This window comes from Triturus cristatus, chromosome 10 (assembly GCF_964204655.1).
Source record: "Triturus cristatus chromosome 10, aTriCri1.1, whole genome shotgun sequence".
Taxonomy (NCBI): domain Eukaryota; kingdom Metazoa; phylum Chordata; class Amphibia; order Caudata; family Salamandridae; genus Triturus; species Triturus cristatus.
In genome coordinates this window covers 487,219,378-487,233,045 of record NC_140593.1, presented here as the reverse complement: position 1 = coordinate 487,233,045, position 13,668 = coordinate 487,219,378, and the positions used below count along the sequence as shown (strand labels likewise).

At 50.0% G+C, this 13,668-nt stretch overlaps 1 protein-coding gene across 1 annotated transcript in view; it reads right to left on the bottom strand.

The window, feature by feature from the left end:
• The window catches only part of ADARB2 (adenosine deaminase RNA specific B2 (inactive)), a 515,069-nt gene that overhangs the window by 419,160 nt on the left and 82,241 nt on the right, over nucleotides 1–13,668 (bottom strand). The window lies entirely within an intron of this gene.

Sequence of the window (13,668 nt, the reverse complement as noted above, 5' to 3'; positions counted from 1 at the left end):
GTCGCAAATGGCTTTGTGAATCACAATATCCAAAATGCGACTCCCTGCGAAACACTAGTACCAGGGTTGGCAAAGAATGTGCCCCCTTCTTTGCAATTTGCAAATAAATGTATCATAAGTTTGCGACTGCAAACATATGAAAGATTACTAACTTTTTCAAGCAGCTGGTATCAGCGGCTGTTCCTCCGCTATGGTCAGAGGAGCAGCACCCCACCTGCCAGCTGCCTCAAAACGTCAGGAAATAAAATAAAACGATATTATTATTTTTTTCCTTTCCTGCTAAGTCCTTGGGGGGTGGCCAGGGGGATTACAGGCTGCAGTAGGAGTGGTGAGTGCACTGTGATCAATGCGAATGGCGGTTTGGCCGGCCGTCTCAGGCCGGCCAAACCGTCATGCATACTGAAGCTGTCTCCAACCCCAGCTGTGGTGCCGGGTTGGAGACAGCAGACACAGGCTCCCAGTTTCACTGGGCGCGCAAATTCAGAGCACTGCAGCCAATCCTGACGCTGCTTCAAGCAGCATGAGAGCAGCATCAGGATTGGCTGCAGTGGAGTCTGGGAACCTGCGCCTGCAGAGGAGAGGAGAAGAAGAGCGTGACACGGCCTGCTGCAGGTAAGTTATTTTTGAAAATTTGTGTTTTTTATTTTGTCATTTATCATCCATTGTTCCCCGACCCCTCCTTCCCCTTCCGCCCACCACTCTTGGACAACACCGCCTGCTACTAGCTGGTATCCATTTGGTGTGACCCCTTCTTCCCCTTCCGCCCCACCCCTCTTGGACAACACCGCCCACTACTGGCTGGTATCCATTTGCTGTATCCAAGCTGTACGTTATGGACAGCTTCCACAATGTTAATGAAAGCTACAGTCATCAGAGGAAGCTGATAGCTGTCTATGGGACTGCTGCAGGATCCCCCGATGTCCCTTTGCATGGTGAGACAGTTTGTTTTTGTTATTGCTTCCCTTGTCAATGTAAGGGGCAGAATGTGATACAGCACCTTGCAAATGCAAGGTTGGAGGTCTGCTGTCCCTGGTAGGGCACCATCATTGCATTTACATTCATTCACAAGGATTCACAGAGGGAATGCTGTCTCAGGAATCTATCTATCTATCTATCTATCTATCTATCTATCTATCTATCTATCTATCTATCTATCTATCTATCTATCTATCTATCTATCTATCTATCTATCTATCTATCTATCTATCTATCTATCTATCTATCTATCTATCTATCTATCTATCTATCTATCTATCTATCTATCTATCTATCTATCTATCTATCACAGGTCATTAATGTACTTCCTGGAGAGATCCGATTTCTCTAGCCACAGTTTTGACTTATTATAAAGTGGCATAGAAGGCTAATGTTCCTGCTGCAAAGCAAAATGTAACATGCAGATTTCAGATGTGTGTGTTATGTACATAGCCCAGTGGATTACTGCTTTTGCCACAGAGATCCTTTTGTTACTTGCAGGTCATAAATTGCAATGAACCAACATCAAAGAGCTGCTTGCAAACTGCAAGGTATAGGTTGAGACTTTTGTTGTTATTTTTCTGAATTGATCCTTTTTCTAAAGTTGCTAAATCGACTCCTTTGGGTAGTAACACATTGTTGATCTTATTACTAGTGCAGACAATCCAACCACTGTGTTGCATTTTAAAGTCTGTTTTTGTGTTTCTCCGAACCAAGTACTCTTAACATATAATGCTTACTATTATGGATGATATTTAAACTCCTGCACCTTGCAGCCCTCAATATCTTATGTAACTTTTCCAATACATTGATTAACACACTAGAATGATTCATTACCTCTGTATAATATGTGTGTGTGTGGTGTAAAGTGCTCTGACATACTACTTTCCGGTGAATGGCCCTATAAATATGTGAGACACAGTTGAAGTGTGGTAGAGAGGGATGCAGAGACTACAGAAGATCATTGATGGGGGTACAAAGACTATTGCACCAGGCGCTACCAGCGCTAAAGCCGGCCCTGGTTGTAGGCAGCTAACTAGCGGTTTCAGGTACGCAGATTCAGCTTTGAGTTCGTGGACCCAAAATAGACGGTGGGAAAAGAACTATCTCATCCAATCAGATTTGATTTGTTTTGTAACTTAATCCGTGGATGGTCCAACTCCAACGTATGAACCATTTCAGGCCTACTAGAAACATTTTAAAATGCTAATTTCTCAAAACATATGTTTTTCCACCAAACCAATCAAAGGCTCTTCCTTGAATAAATTTCTATTTTCAGATCAAGTTTGGCGTAGTTCCATTTGGGCATTTTGTTCAGTATCAGGAAGGAAGGATTCATAGGGTAGTTAAAATGGAAATACTTTTTTTCGGTCCTCCACCCACACCCCCCTTTCCAGATCAGCAGTAAAACTGCCATGCCGAACCCGCCATTCTGTTCTGATACCATCAGGAAGTCCAACCTCCTAATGATAACATATTTGCCAGTCCAAATGGCGCCGTGCCAGTGGTGGGGTGGAAAGACTGCAGCAGAGAAAAAGTGGAGTTCTGCTATTGACTGCTGTTGTTTTTAGCAGTGGGCAGTTGCTGTCAGTTCAAATGGATGAAGGACTAGAAGATGGGGTGAAAGTCTGCAGCTGAGAAAGACTGACATTCTGCCAATCACTGATGTCGACTCAATGTGCTGGTGCCCCTAACCATCTGAGGTCCTTACTCATCACTTCAGCCCTTTTCCCTGATTCCAGCAGGTTGTACCATCTTTTCATTATGATATGCCACTCCCAGAGTCAACTCTTATACACAAGGGGAATTTGGAAGGCCAAATTACCGTCCTATTTGGGTATCTGGTCTTTGATATTGCAGTCTGAAGGGAGTCAATTAACCTCTCTTAACCTCTGGTATCCTGTGGAAGTCCCTATAATATAACAAAAACAAATCATTTTAGAGATTGTACGCTCACAGGTGTAAACACACCCCATTGCTTTTGCCTGTGGATATGTCCGCCCTTGTTTTCTTTTGTGTGCCTCCTGCTACCTCTACATTTTCCACCACACCTCAAGAAGAGTTGTAGTAGGGGCAGCTACACATGTTAGAAAATACTCTATATACGTCGAAAGGTTATGTGTCAAAATAGAAATGTAACGCGCCTCAGTAAATGAGGGCCTCAAAAATGTCAAACTGAATCAACAACATAAGGTCAGCCTGTGCATGGATGTCAATTATTACAGAGAACAAGAAGAAACAACTTTCAGAGTGGATTTTGCCCAGTGCTTGAGCCTGAGGTGTAGGAACAGAGGTTATTTGCTACTGTTTCTCAATAGACAGTACAGTTTCTATGGAGGGCGCAAAAATAACACCCTTGGTGAAGTGTTAGTGGATCCATTGAGAGCAGTTTCGGGAGCTCGTGCAATATGGCCTGGAAGATTGCTATATTGAGACCAGTTCTAGATGCATTATCTATATTGCAGTGGTTGAAGTTACCAATTTCCAGCTACAGTTGTACTGAAAGGTCCAATGACAATTACAAGTCAACCTATGGGTGGGAATTGCCAGATGCCCTGTCTTGTCAAGTACAGTCTATTGGAATGTTAACTATATGGGGCTGCTGGAAAAGCTGAAACTGGTGGCTAGATTGATCTTGAATATGTGTAAATAAGAGCACATAAAACAAGCCCTGAAATTAGTAGCCTGACTCTCAATTGAACACACCATCTTGTTCATCATGCCCAAGACATTCAGGGTCAAGGGGACAGGATACCTTTGAAAGTGGCCACATTTTACATAGAATTCAGAAATAAAGAGCTGGGCATAATATTGTGGTGAATTGATAGCTTCTAGGGGTTACTTGGTAACAGTCTGAGAAGACACCAGTAGACAAGCAGCTCCTCCCGGTTAGTGTAAGAGGAGAGGATTAACATTAAAAAAGCATGCTGCCCACATAGCTGGCACCTGCTTCTATGTGTTAGGCTTGCTTCGACGAGTATTCCCCAGATCATACCCGTAAAACTCTCATTCAGACCATGGTTATGAACCGTCTCGACTACTGTAATGCTCTCCTTGTCTCTGCGAATGAGTCATCCCTCAGCAGGTGGCAGGTGGTCCAGAACAATGCTCCATTTAAAACCCCCTCCCTTCCCCTTCTCCATTGACTCCACTGGCTCCCAATTCGTAAGCGTGTGAAATTCAAAATCTGCTGTATTGTCCATATAGCCTTGCATAATAAAGGCCCTCTCTACATTTCTAAGAAACTTAAGCCTTACGTTCCCTCCAGGACCCTCAGATCAGGAAGCAAATCACTTCTTTAAGTTCCCAGGGTTAGGAAAACTAGACTATGTGGGAAATCTTTTCCTACCTTGCTCCCCTGCACTGGAACCAGGCAATGCCCCGACTATTCACGTTTCAGGAAACAACTTAAGACCACTTTGTTTTGAAATTTCTCGTTTGCCCGCATAGTAGCTCCGTCCAAAGCGCAGAGATACCCCTTTAGGGGTGATTCAGGCGCTATACAAAACCCATAAAATAAATAAGATTAAATAAAAAGATAGTCTTGTCTGTGCAGTTTACCGATGTGTGCTGCTTTCCTCTTCATTTCATCATAACCCATGTAGTCAAGAAGTCAGGAGACGGGGGGAGGAGCCTAGCGCGCAACCAAGTTGGCCGCGTAGGTGCGAGGCTCCCGAGGAACTCCGCAACCTCCCACGACTATCCTGAATTTATCCTGTCTCGGATGAGGGGAATGTGTTGGTGAGCCTGAGCTGAGGTGGCACCCGTTTCCCGTTGTCAAATCGGACCTCGGACACCGGAGTGAGCACCGATTGAAGTCTGCGGCCTTCTCCTCGCCAGACCCCGGATTTGCGCTGAGGGGTGACCCAGTGACAAAGTGAACAACAGCGGCGGGCCGGGCCTGGCGAGTCGCGCACCCCGCGCTTTCGCTTTCGCTTTCGCACCCCCTTGCAATCACTGCAGGGTTGGGTCGCGGGGCTCTTTGTGTTGGTGTGGTCTCCCTGGGAGACTTGGCCTGCCCGCCGGCTGTGACCCACACCGCCGATCGGGGGTGGCCCCCCCCGGAGCTTGTGGCCCTGATTGCCTGCCCTTCACGACGTGACTGGTGCGACCGGGAGACTAGTGGCCATGGCCACCAAACAAGATGGAGACCGGGCAAAGACCAAGCCGACCCGGCGTGGCACCACCCATCAGGCCAACAGTATGGACCGCTATACTCTCCAGAAGGGATCTCCCGGCGGACCGCACAAATCCCCTGAGGACCCTCCTGATGCCCCGGACCTGCCCACGGATCTGACTCTGCGGGATGTCATGGGCGCCATTGCCGAGATGAAGGCCTCGGTAGGCCAGCGGTTCGACACGCTGGCACAGAAGATCGACTCGGTCCTCGTGGATGTTGGCCTGGTGAGGGCCGATCTTTCCAAGACCAACGACCAAGTTGATTCTTTGGCCCACACCGCATCGGGCCTTACTACTGATGTGGCGGCGCTACAAACAGAGGTGCGCCGGCTTAGTCAGGCGAGCGCGCTTATGGATCGGCGCCTGGAGGACTCCGAGAGTCGGGCCCGGAGAAACAACATTCGCATCATCGGAGTACCCGAGGGACGGGAGGAAGCGGTGGCGGACCTATTTGTGGAGGACCTGATCGCTACCCATCTCCAGCCACGGGGGCTGAGTAAATTCTTCGCAGTGGAGCGGGCCCACAGAGTTCCCGGGGGAAGGCCGAAGGTCGGAGCCCCTCCGCGGCCCCTCATTGCCCGGATTTTCAACTTTCGGGACAGAGACGCTATCCTGCAAGCCTCCAGACTGTTGGGGCCGGTTAAGCTTGACAACATGGAGGTGAACTTTTATCCGGATTTCACCCCAGCGGTCCAGAAGCAGAGACTGAGCTTCCAAGGCGTCAAGCGCCGTCTTCGGGACTTGAACCTTAAATACGCAATGCTCTTCCCAGCCAAGCTGCGAGTGGAGGTAGAGGGTCGCACGCACTTTTTTGATCGCCCCGAAGCGGCCGGAGACTGGCTGGACACTCTGTCTGGGGATCGTGACCTGGGGGGCGGGGGGGGGGGCGGCGGGGGGAGACGGCACACTGGATCGGGACTGAGGGGGTGATGTTGGGCTTCACTCTGGACAAAAATGTTGCCACTCTCGATTAAGCATCTGTCTGTATAATTTCCCCTCCTATGGAGGTTGTGTGGGGTCTCTTGGGGGTTCTCCCTCCTCCTCTAGGGGGCTTAGCTAGTTTTTATTATATATATGGGGCGACAGGCACACTGCACGTTGGGGGGGCTGTTCGGGCTCATGCAGGGGTGCAGGGAGGGGGGAGTTTTGTTGGGGTGGGTGGGTAGGGATGGGGGGGTGTTGTTCGTTTTCACCACAAGGCAAAAGTATCATTGTGCTAGCTCTATAGGGCTCTCGGGGGGACGAATGGTGGCTCTTGTCTATGATAGGGGGTAGGGAACTAACTCTGTTGTCCTGGAACGTGAATGGACTGGGGGACAGGATTAAACGTGGGGTGGTCCTGCAGTTCTTGAAGCGAATCTCGCCCGATGTAGTTTTTCTGCAGGAGACACACCTCATTGGCAACTCCTTCTGCGCCATGAATCAGCGTGGCTATCGCCTAGTGGCCCATTCGGGCTTTACGTCTGGCTCAAGGGGTGTGGGCATCATGGTTAAGAACTCGCTTCCGCTGGAGATTGATGAGGTGCTCCATGACGACAGGGGACGTTACGCGGTCTTGGTGGGAAGGATGGAGGGCAAAGTGGTGGTTTTTGTGTCAGTATACGTCCCACCGGGGCTGCAGTCGACTACCTTTGCGGACCTGGGGCGCCTCCTCCTTGGCCTTCCGGGGGGGATTCTGGTGGTGGGGGGGGATTTCAATGCGGTGGTTTCCGGGACTGTGGATCGTCACCCCCCTAGGGACCTCCCCCGGGCCCAAGCGTGGCTCTCTGGTCTATTGGACACTTTGGGATTGGTGGATTGCTGGCGTTTAAAACATCCCACGCAGTTACAGTATACCTTCCATTCGGGGGCCCATGGTAGTCTCTCACGACTAGATTATGTCCTGGTCCCGGCGGCCTATGTTGGGAGGGTGAGAGAGGTGCGCCATTTGGCACGGGGTATCTCGGACCATTCCCCGCTCCTGTTACACCTGGACCTTTTCCCGAGGGGTGAGGGTAGGGTGGTCCCGATCAATCCCTGGTACTTGCGCGACCCCACTATTCGCGCTGAATTGATTAAATCCCTCCAGCGCTACTTTGACGAGAATGTGGGGTCCGTGCCTTCAGCTGTCTCACTGTGGGAGGCATTCAAGACAGTACTACGAGGAGAGGCCCTGTCCCTCATTTCCCACACCCGGAGGCGCGAGCGGGAGGAAGTGACCCGGGTGGAAGCTGAGATAGCCGAGTTGGAGGGTAATCTAGAAAGTGGGGTGACGGATGCCGTATTGCATGTCCTCCAACTCAAGCAAGCGGCCTATAGGGCCCTCGTCACGGAGGCAGCCAGGGGCCTCAGTAGAGAGCAACAGGGGAGATTGTATGATGTGGGTGATAAGGCTGGTAAATTGATTGCGTGGCTGGACAAAAAGGAGAGAGCGAGTCGTGTAGTCCCGCTGATTGAGAAAACAGACGGTGTGTGTGTTACTGAGCCGGAAGAAATTGTCTCCTGCTTCGCGGACTATTTCCGTGGGGTGTATTCCCCGGTGTCTTCCTGCTCTGAAGAGGATTCCCGTACCCTGCTCAGGGATATCGCGCTGCCTTCCCTCTCGGAGGAGGACAGAGTGTCGTTGGACGCCGCCCCAACCTCCGACGAAATCGCCCTCGCCATACGTTCGATCGCTTCCGGCAAGGCCATGGGTCCTAATGGTCTCCCCATCGAGTTGTACAAATTGAGACCGGATACGCTGGCACCACATCTCCGATCGATGTTCCTGGAGGCCCATTCGGTGGGCTCCCTCCCGCTGGACCAGCGTCTGGCTACAATCGTGGTTATCCACAAGGAGGGGAGACCTCGGGACGGGTTACATCCTATCGGCCCATTTCGCTACTGAACGCGGAGCCTAAAATTCTCGCCAAGGTCCTGGCCAATCGGCTGGTCGGCGTGGTGGGCGAACTGGTTCACCAGGATCAGTCCGGCTTTATTCCCCATCGTAACACAGCTCTTAACTTGCGGCGTTTGCATGGGGTGCTTGCACGTGTTCAGTACATACAGGAGCCGGCCATTTTGGCATCCCTGGACGCCACCATGGCGTTTGATACGCTTGAATGGCCATACATCTGGGCGATGCTTGCGAAGTTTGGCTTTGGCGCAGGGTTCATCAGTTGGGTCAAATTGCTGTATTCGGGCCCATTGGCGCAGGTGGTGGTGAACGGTAGAGTATCGGCTCCGTTCGAGCTGGGCCGGGGCACGCGGCAGGGCTGCCCCTTATCGCCGCTCCTTTTTGCGCTTGCCTTGGAGCCCCTGGCAGAGTGGCTGCGGTGGGAGCCTTCCATCCGTGGTCTCCGTTGGACCCCCGAGCATGAGGACCGCGTATCCCTATACGCTGATGACATCCTCTTGTACCTAGCTTCCCCACGTAACTCACTTATAGTACTGGTTGATGTTTTGCATTCATTTGGTCGTAACTCCGGCCTTGTCATCAACTGGGCTAAATCGTGCGTGTATGTTCTCTCTGGGGAGGCGCCCATTCTCCCGCGGGGCTGTCCGATCCAGATCGCCCCGCAGGGATTTCGGTACCTGGGTGTCTTCATTACTCTGGACCCGGAGGCCCGGTATGATCGGAACTTGCTTCCCCCCCTCCAGCGCCTGAAGGAAGATGTCACGCGCTGGCGGCGCTTGCCGCTCTCGCCGCTCGGCCGGGCGGCATTGTTTAAGATGATGTCTCTGCCGCGCTTCCTCTACGCTTTGCAGAATACTATGGACCCCGTCCCAGCGCGCTACTTCCGTGAGGTGGAGAGTTTGCAGCGCCGCCTGTTCTGGGACGGGAGGCCGCGTATCGCCCTGGCGAAGCTGACGCTCCCATGGTATGATGGCGGGATAGCCCTCCCGGATATCAAACGATACTATTGGGCCTCCCAGCTGGCTGCGATTAATCACGGCCTGTATGGGCCCGCTTTAAACCCGGCATTCGAAATGGATAAGATGCTACTCCCGGGTGGGGACTATAATCGAGCGCTCTACTCCAGCACGCCCGACGCTCGGCTGACCGGCCCCACGCGTGTCATGGTGCGAGTGTGGCACGCGGCTAATGTGGCGATGGGGTGGAAGGATCGTCTGACCCGGGCGTCACCACTATACGCGTCCGAGCAGTTGGGCTCCCTGTGGACCTCGAAGGGCTTCGAGAAGTGGGACATGATAGGCATTAGCAAGGTGGGGGATCTCTGGAGGATTTAAAACGTTCGAGATGCTGCAGACGGAATTCCACTTGCATGGCAGGGAGTACTTTCGGTATTTGCAGATCCGTCATGCACTGGGCTCCGTCTTCCCGGACATTGCATCCATCCCGGAGTGTTCCCCCCTTGAGGATAGAGTGCTGGATGGACACGTTCCGGACAGCACGATCTCACTGATCTACAAAAAACTGATCAATGACCGCACGGGATTGCTGACTGCCCTTCGTGAGGCTTGGGTTGCCGATGGACTGGAGCTGGACGACGAGGACTGGACCCTTGCGGTGGCCTCCCCGAAAGAGGTGGCCATACCGGCCCGCCTTCGCTTCGTCCAGCTCAAGATACTCCACAGAGTCTACATGACGGGGCCGAGGCTTCTGCGTATGGGCTATGCTGTGGACGGGTTGTGTAAGCGTGGGTGTGGCGCTTTGGGGACCTTTCTGCATATATTGTGGGAATGCCCGGAGGTGGAGCGATTCTGGCGTGGTGTGCATGAGGTCCTGCGTGTGGTTACGCATGTTGTGCTGCTACCCGAAGCGAGGAGATGCCTGTTGAATGTGTGGGAACCTACCGACTACTCGGCGCCACAGACGTGGTGGGTGACTCTGGGATATATGGTGGCCAAGCGTGACATTGCTCAACTGTGGGGATCTCAGAGGTCCCCGACTGTCTCGGCCTGGAAGGAACATATGGATTGGTGCATGTTTCGGGAAAAGGTGGTGTATGTTGCGAGAGGTAAGCCTGGGACATGGGTGAAAGTCTGGGGCCCCTGGAACGCCTACCGCGGGGGAATCTGTACTCCACCGTTATTGCCTGATCCGTCGCCTGCCCCATCCCCGTAGCCGACCCATCTTCCCTGTTCCGGGCATTGAGTTTTTACCCAGCCCTAATCCTGATCTCTTCCCCTTCTTGATACTCCTATGGATTGGTAGGGCCCCCCTCTCAGGGGAGCACATGCTGCTATTTCTGATTGTAGATTGCCTTGTGGTTTTTGTTTTTTCTGGTTGTTATTTCAGTTTACAATGAAACCGTACAGTGGGGTCCGGATGGTGTGGCTATCAACGCTGCTAACTCCTGTGCATCTTTCTTAGCCGCAACGCGCGCTCTACAATGTGTATCATATGCTCCTTTTGTTTACTAGCGGCCGGCCGGAAGGTTGTAGGCCCATCTTTGTATATTTTTTGAGTTTTGTAATAAACGGTTTCAAAAAAAAAAAAAAAAAAAAAAAGAAGTCAGGAGACAAGGTGATTGGTCGCAGAAGAAAGGGGCCTTTATACGTGGAGAAGGTTGTGGCCATTGTACCTTGAGGCATAGGAGGGTGGACATGTTGTTGGATGCACTGGATGCTGGACACACTGAATATGTGGGTTGTGCTGGATCTCGTGGACGTGCTGGACACACTGGATCCATGGTAGGCTTGAAGCTGGGTGCTGAGAGAACTGATGATAGTTTCTGCTGCTGTGTTCAGGACGCTGGTATGAGCTCTGACAGTTCAAAGTAGAGTTGGAACTTGAGGCACCAAAAAGACACTCTGAGTGTGATTGCTGAGTCTGAGTTTGATTGCAACTCTTTGGATATGTATGGAGTAAAACCACACGTTATTGCCACTCTTCGGCAGTTTGGAGTGTAATTATGAACCTATATAGCTGCATTATTTGAATAGAGTGCATTGCGTGGGAACATCTTGAGTAACTGAGTGGAAATAACTTGCGAGCTTCTGAGTGCTAGGTTGTCCATGAAAGCCCTTTCCTTTAGATGTGGGCCACTATTGAACTCCATATGCTGACGACTGTGTGGGTCCGCACAATTGGCAGTGGTCCACATTGTGCACTTTAGCTAAGAAGCAGCTTTCATTGTGGACAACTTATTCCCCTGATCTTCACTGCCTTAAAGTAAGTACATGACATCCTTTGTGCTACCCATGCCAAGGAATTCCAGTTAATGCCTACCTCCAAGAGCAGGCGCTGGGCTGGAATTTCCAAAGTCTCTCATTGGCATAAGTGAGACCAGACGCAGACAGCACATCTAACAGAATGGGATGAAAGTACCAGATAAAGAATGTCTTCTCCCCACTCAAGAAGAGCCAACAGCTTGTAAGGCGTGAGCCAATTACAAACTTGAATCCAAATCAGAAGGACGCGCACAGCACTCCCCTCAAGTGAGGATGAAAAACGCAGGAGGCCACCTCATTATTCCTTCCTCTTGTATCATGTCAAAGGATCCCGAGTTGAGTAGATCCCATAGAACCAGTTTCCTCTTATTGAAATTGCGGATTCTAGCCCCTGTTCCTGTTATTCAGAGGTGGTTTAGGTTATGCGATAGCAGCTCGAAAACAAAGCACAATCATGTTTCATTTTCATGCAGAGCATTAAACGAAGAACGAAAGCAGTTTATTTTAATATAGCATTACATTTACACAAAGAAGTGCACCCTTGAACTTTGTACAGTTATTAAAAACAAGAGATTATGTCCCCAAAATTGGCAATATTTTAGGCTGTGTGATCCAGAAACAATTTTCGTTTTTTTGTATTGTCATGTTCAATGATTTTCACACTCACAAAATTTATTAAATCAACTTAAATACTGGGAGATAAATGGAGAGCGACGCAGTGAGAAGTGGAGTGGATCTGAAACAGAGGGGCATATCAGCAACAACCGGCGATAATTACTTAGTGCTAGGATAATTATCGCCGGCTGGCGTGGATTTTCATCGTTGAGATAGTGAGCTATTAGCAACGCTTATCTCAAAAGCGATAAAAATCCTCGCGCTAACTGCCTAACGTGAGATTATCGCTGGAAACCCAGCGATAATCTCACGCAATGTGGCGTTAGCTTGTTGATAGGGCCCCACAAACTTAGCCATGATATCCACCTTCCATAGGATATCATGGCTAAGTCAGTCCTGAAGCAGGCGTAAGGAAAGTAGCGATAACAGAGGTTATCGCTACTTTTCCTGCCGCTATGCTTCATAGCGTGGGGCTTGATGATAGGAGAAATGTCGCTTAGCGACATTTCTCCTGTCATGTCAGGTCAGGAACGTCCACTTTGCATCACGATGCAAAGCTGGGCGTTAGGAATTCCTATGCTAACGCAAGTTTTCACGCGTTAGCTTGCTAATTAGGCGATAAAATTATCGCCGCTTTTCGGCCGAAAACAGCTGCAAAAGTGGCGATAATTCTATCGCCTAGCCTTGCTGATATGCCCCAGAGTGAGATCAAGTGAGGGGAGTTCAAGACACAGCTTTCCTTCTCCCCAATACCATCAATTTTTAATCTAAAGTGAATAGGTGAGGGAAACAAGTGCAGCACATAATAAAAAAATGTTAATATAAACTTACTCTCTGGGACCTGGATACTTTCTTTTCTTGACGTGAATCAGATATTAATAGTTCATGGAAATGTTCAGCCGTAATGCTCACAGTTATTTTAGGACCTGTGCAACAATGCTGCTCTTCACCGATGCTGTCACAGTGAATGTAACTGACTAATGCACCAATGGGGCGCTTCACCATCCAACGCACAGCTCTTTCCATTTGTAAATGTGCAGGCGTCTACAGATGTGCAAACTATTGAACATGATGTCCATCCACGTGGAGGAGGGACTTCACTGGGATGGTAGTTTGAGTGGAACAGGAGACGCCTGCTATTTTGCAACTAAAATGATGGCTCTTGTAAGGTAAAATTTGGTCCAAGGTAAAAGTGCGTGCAAACGCCTTGAAAGAGCGTGGCGAATTGACTATAACCCTGTGGATAAAGCTGTTTATAAACAGGCTTTGAAAGTGCACTACAGGAAAGTTTGGGAGGGGAAGAAGCTCTTCTTGACCACCCAAATTGCGCAGGCGGGGAATAAAAGTAGAGAGCTCTTTAACATCATAAAAAACTTCTCATCCCCTGCAGCCATCAGCAGCCATTTTGTCCCCAGCAATGAGTGGACTAATCAGGTGGCTTGTTTTTTTCACGACAAGATTAAAATAATCCAAGTTTCTTTTCTAGCCCAAGCTCCAGTAGTAGCAAAAGACATGTGGCTGGCCCCTACTGGCAGCGGAAACTCCAATCCTTCCCTTATGCAGTTTCCGCCCATTTACTTGGAGAAATCCCTTGCCATTATGAAAACTCACAAATCCGACTCCCCTACAGACCCCTGCCCTGCCAAAGTTTTGTCTTTTATTGCAGAGGTGATTAACGCCGTGGTTAACCCAGTTCTAAATACTGCCATGCAGGTGGGGCAAATGCCTAAAACTTGGAAGGATGCAAAAATTCGTCCACTTTAAAAAAATGCCACAGCTGATCCTTCGATCGCTAGCAACCAT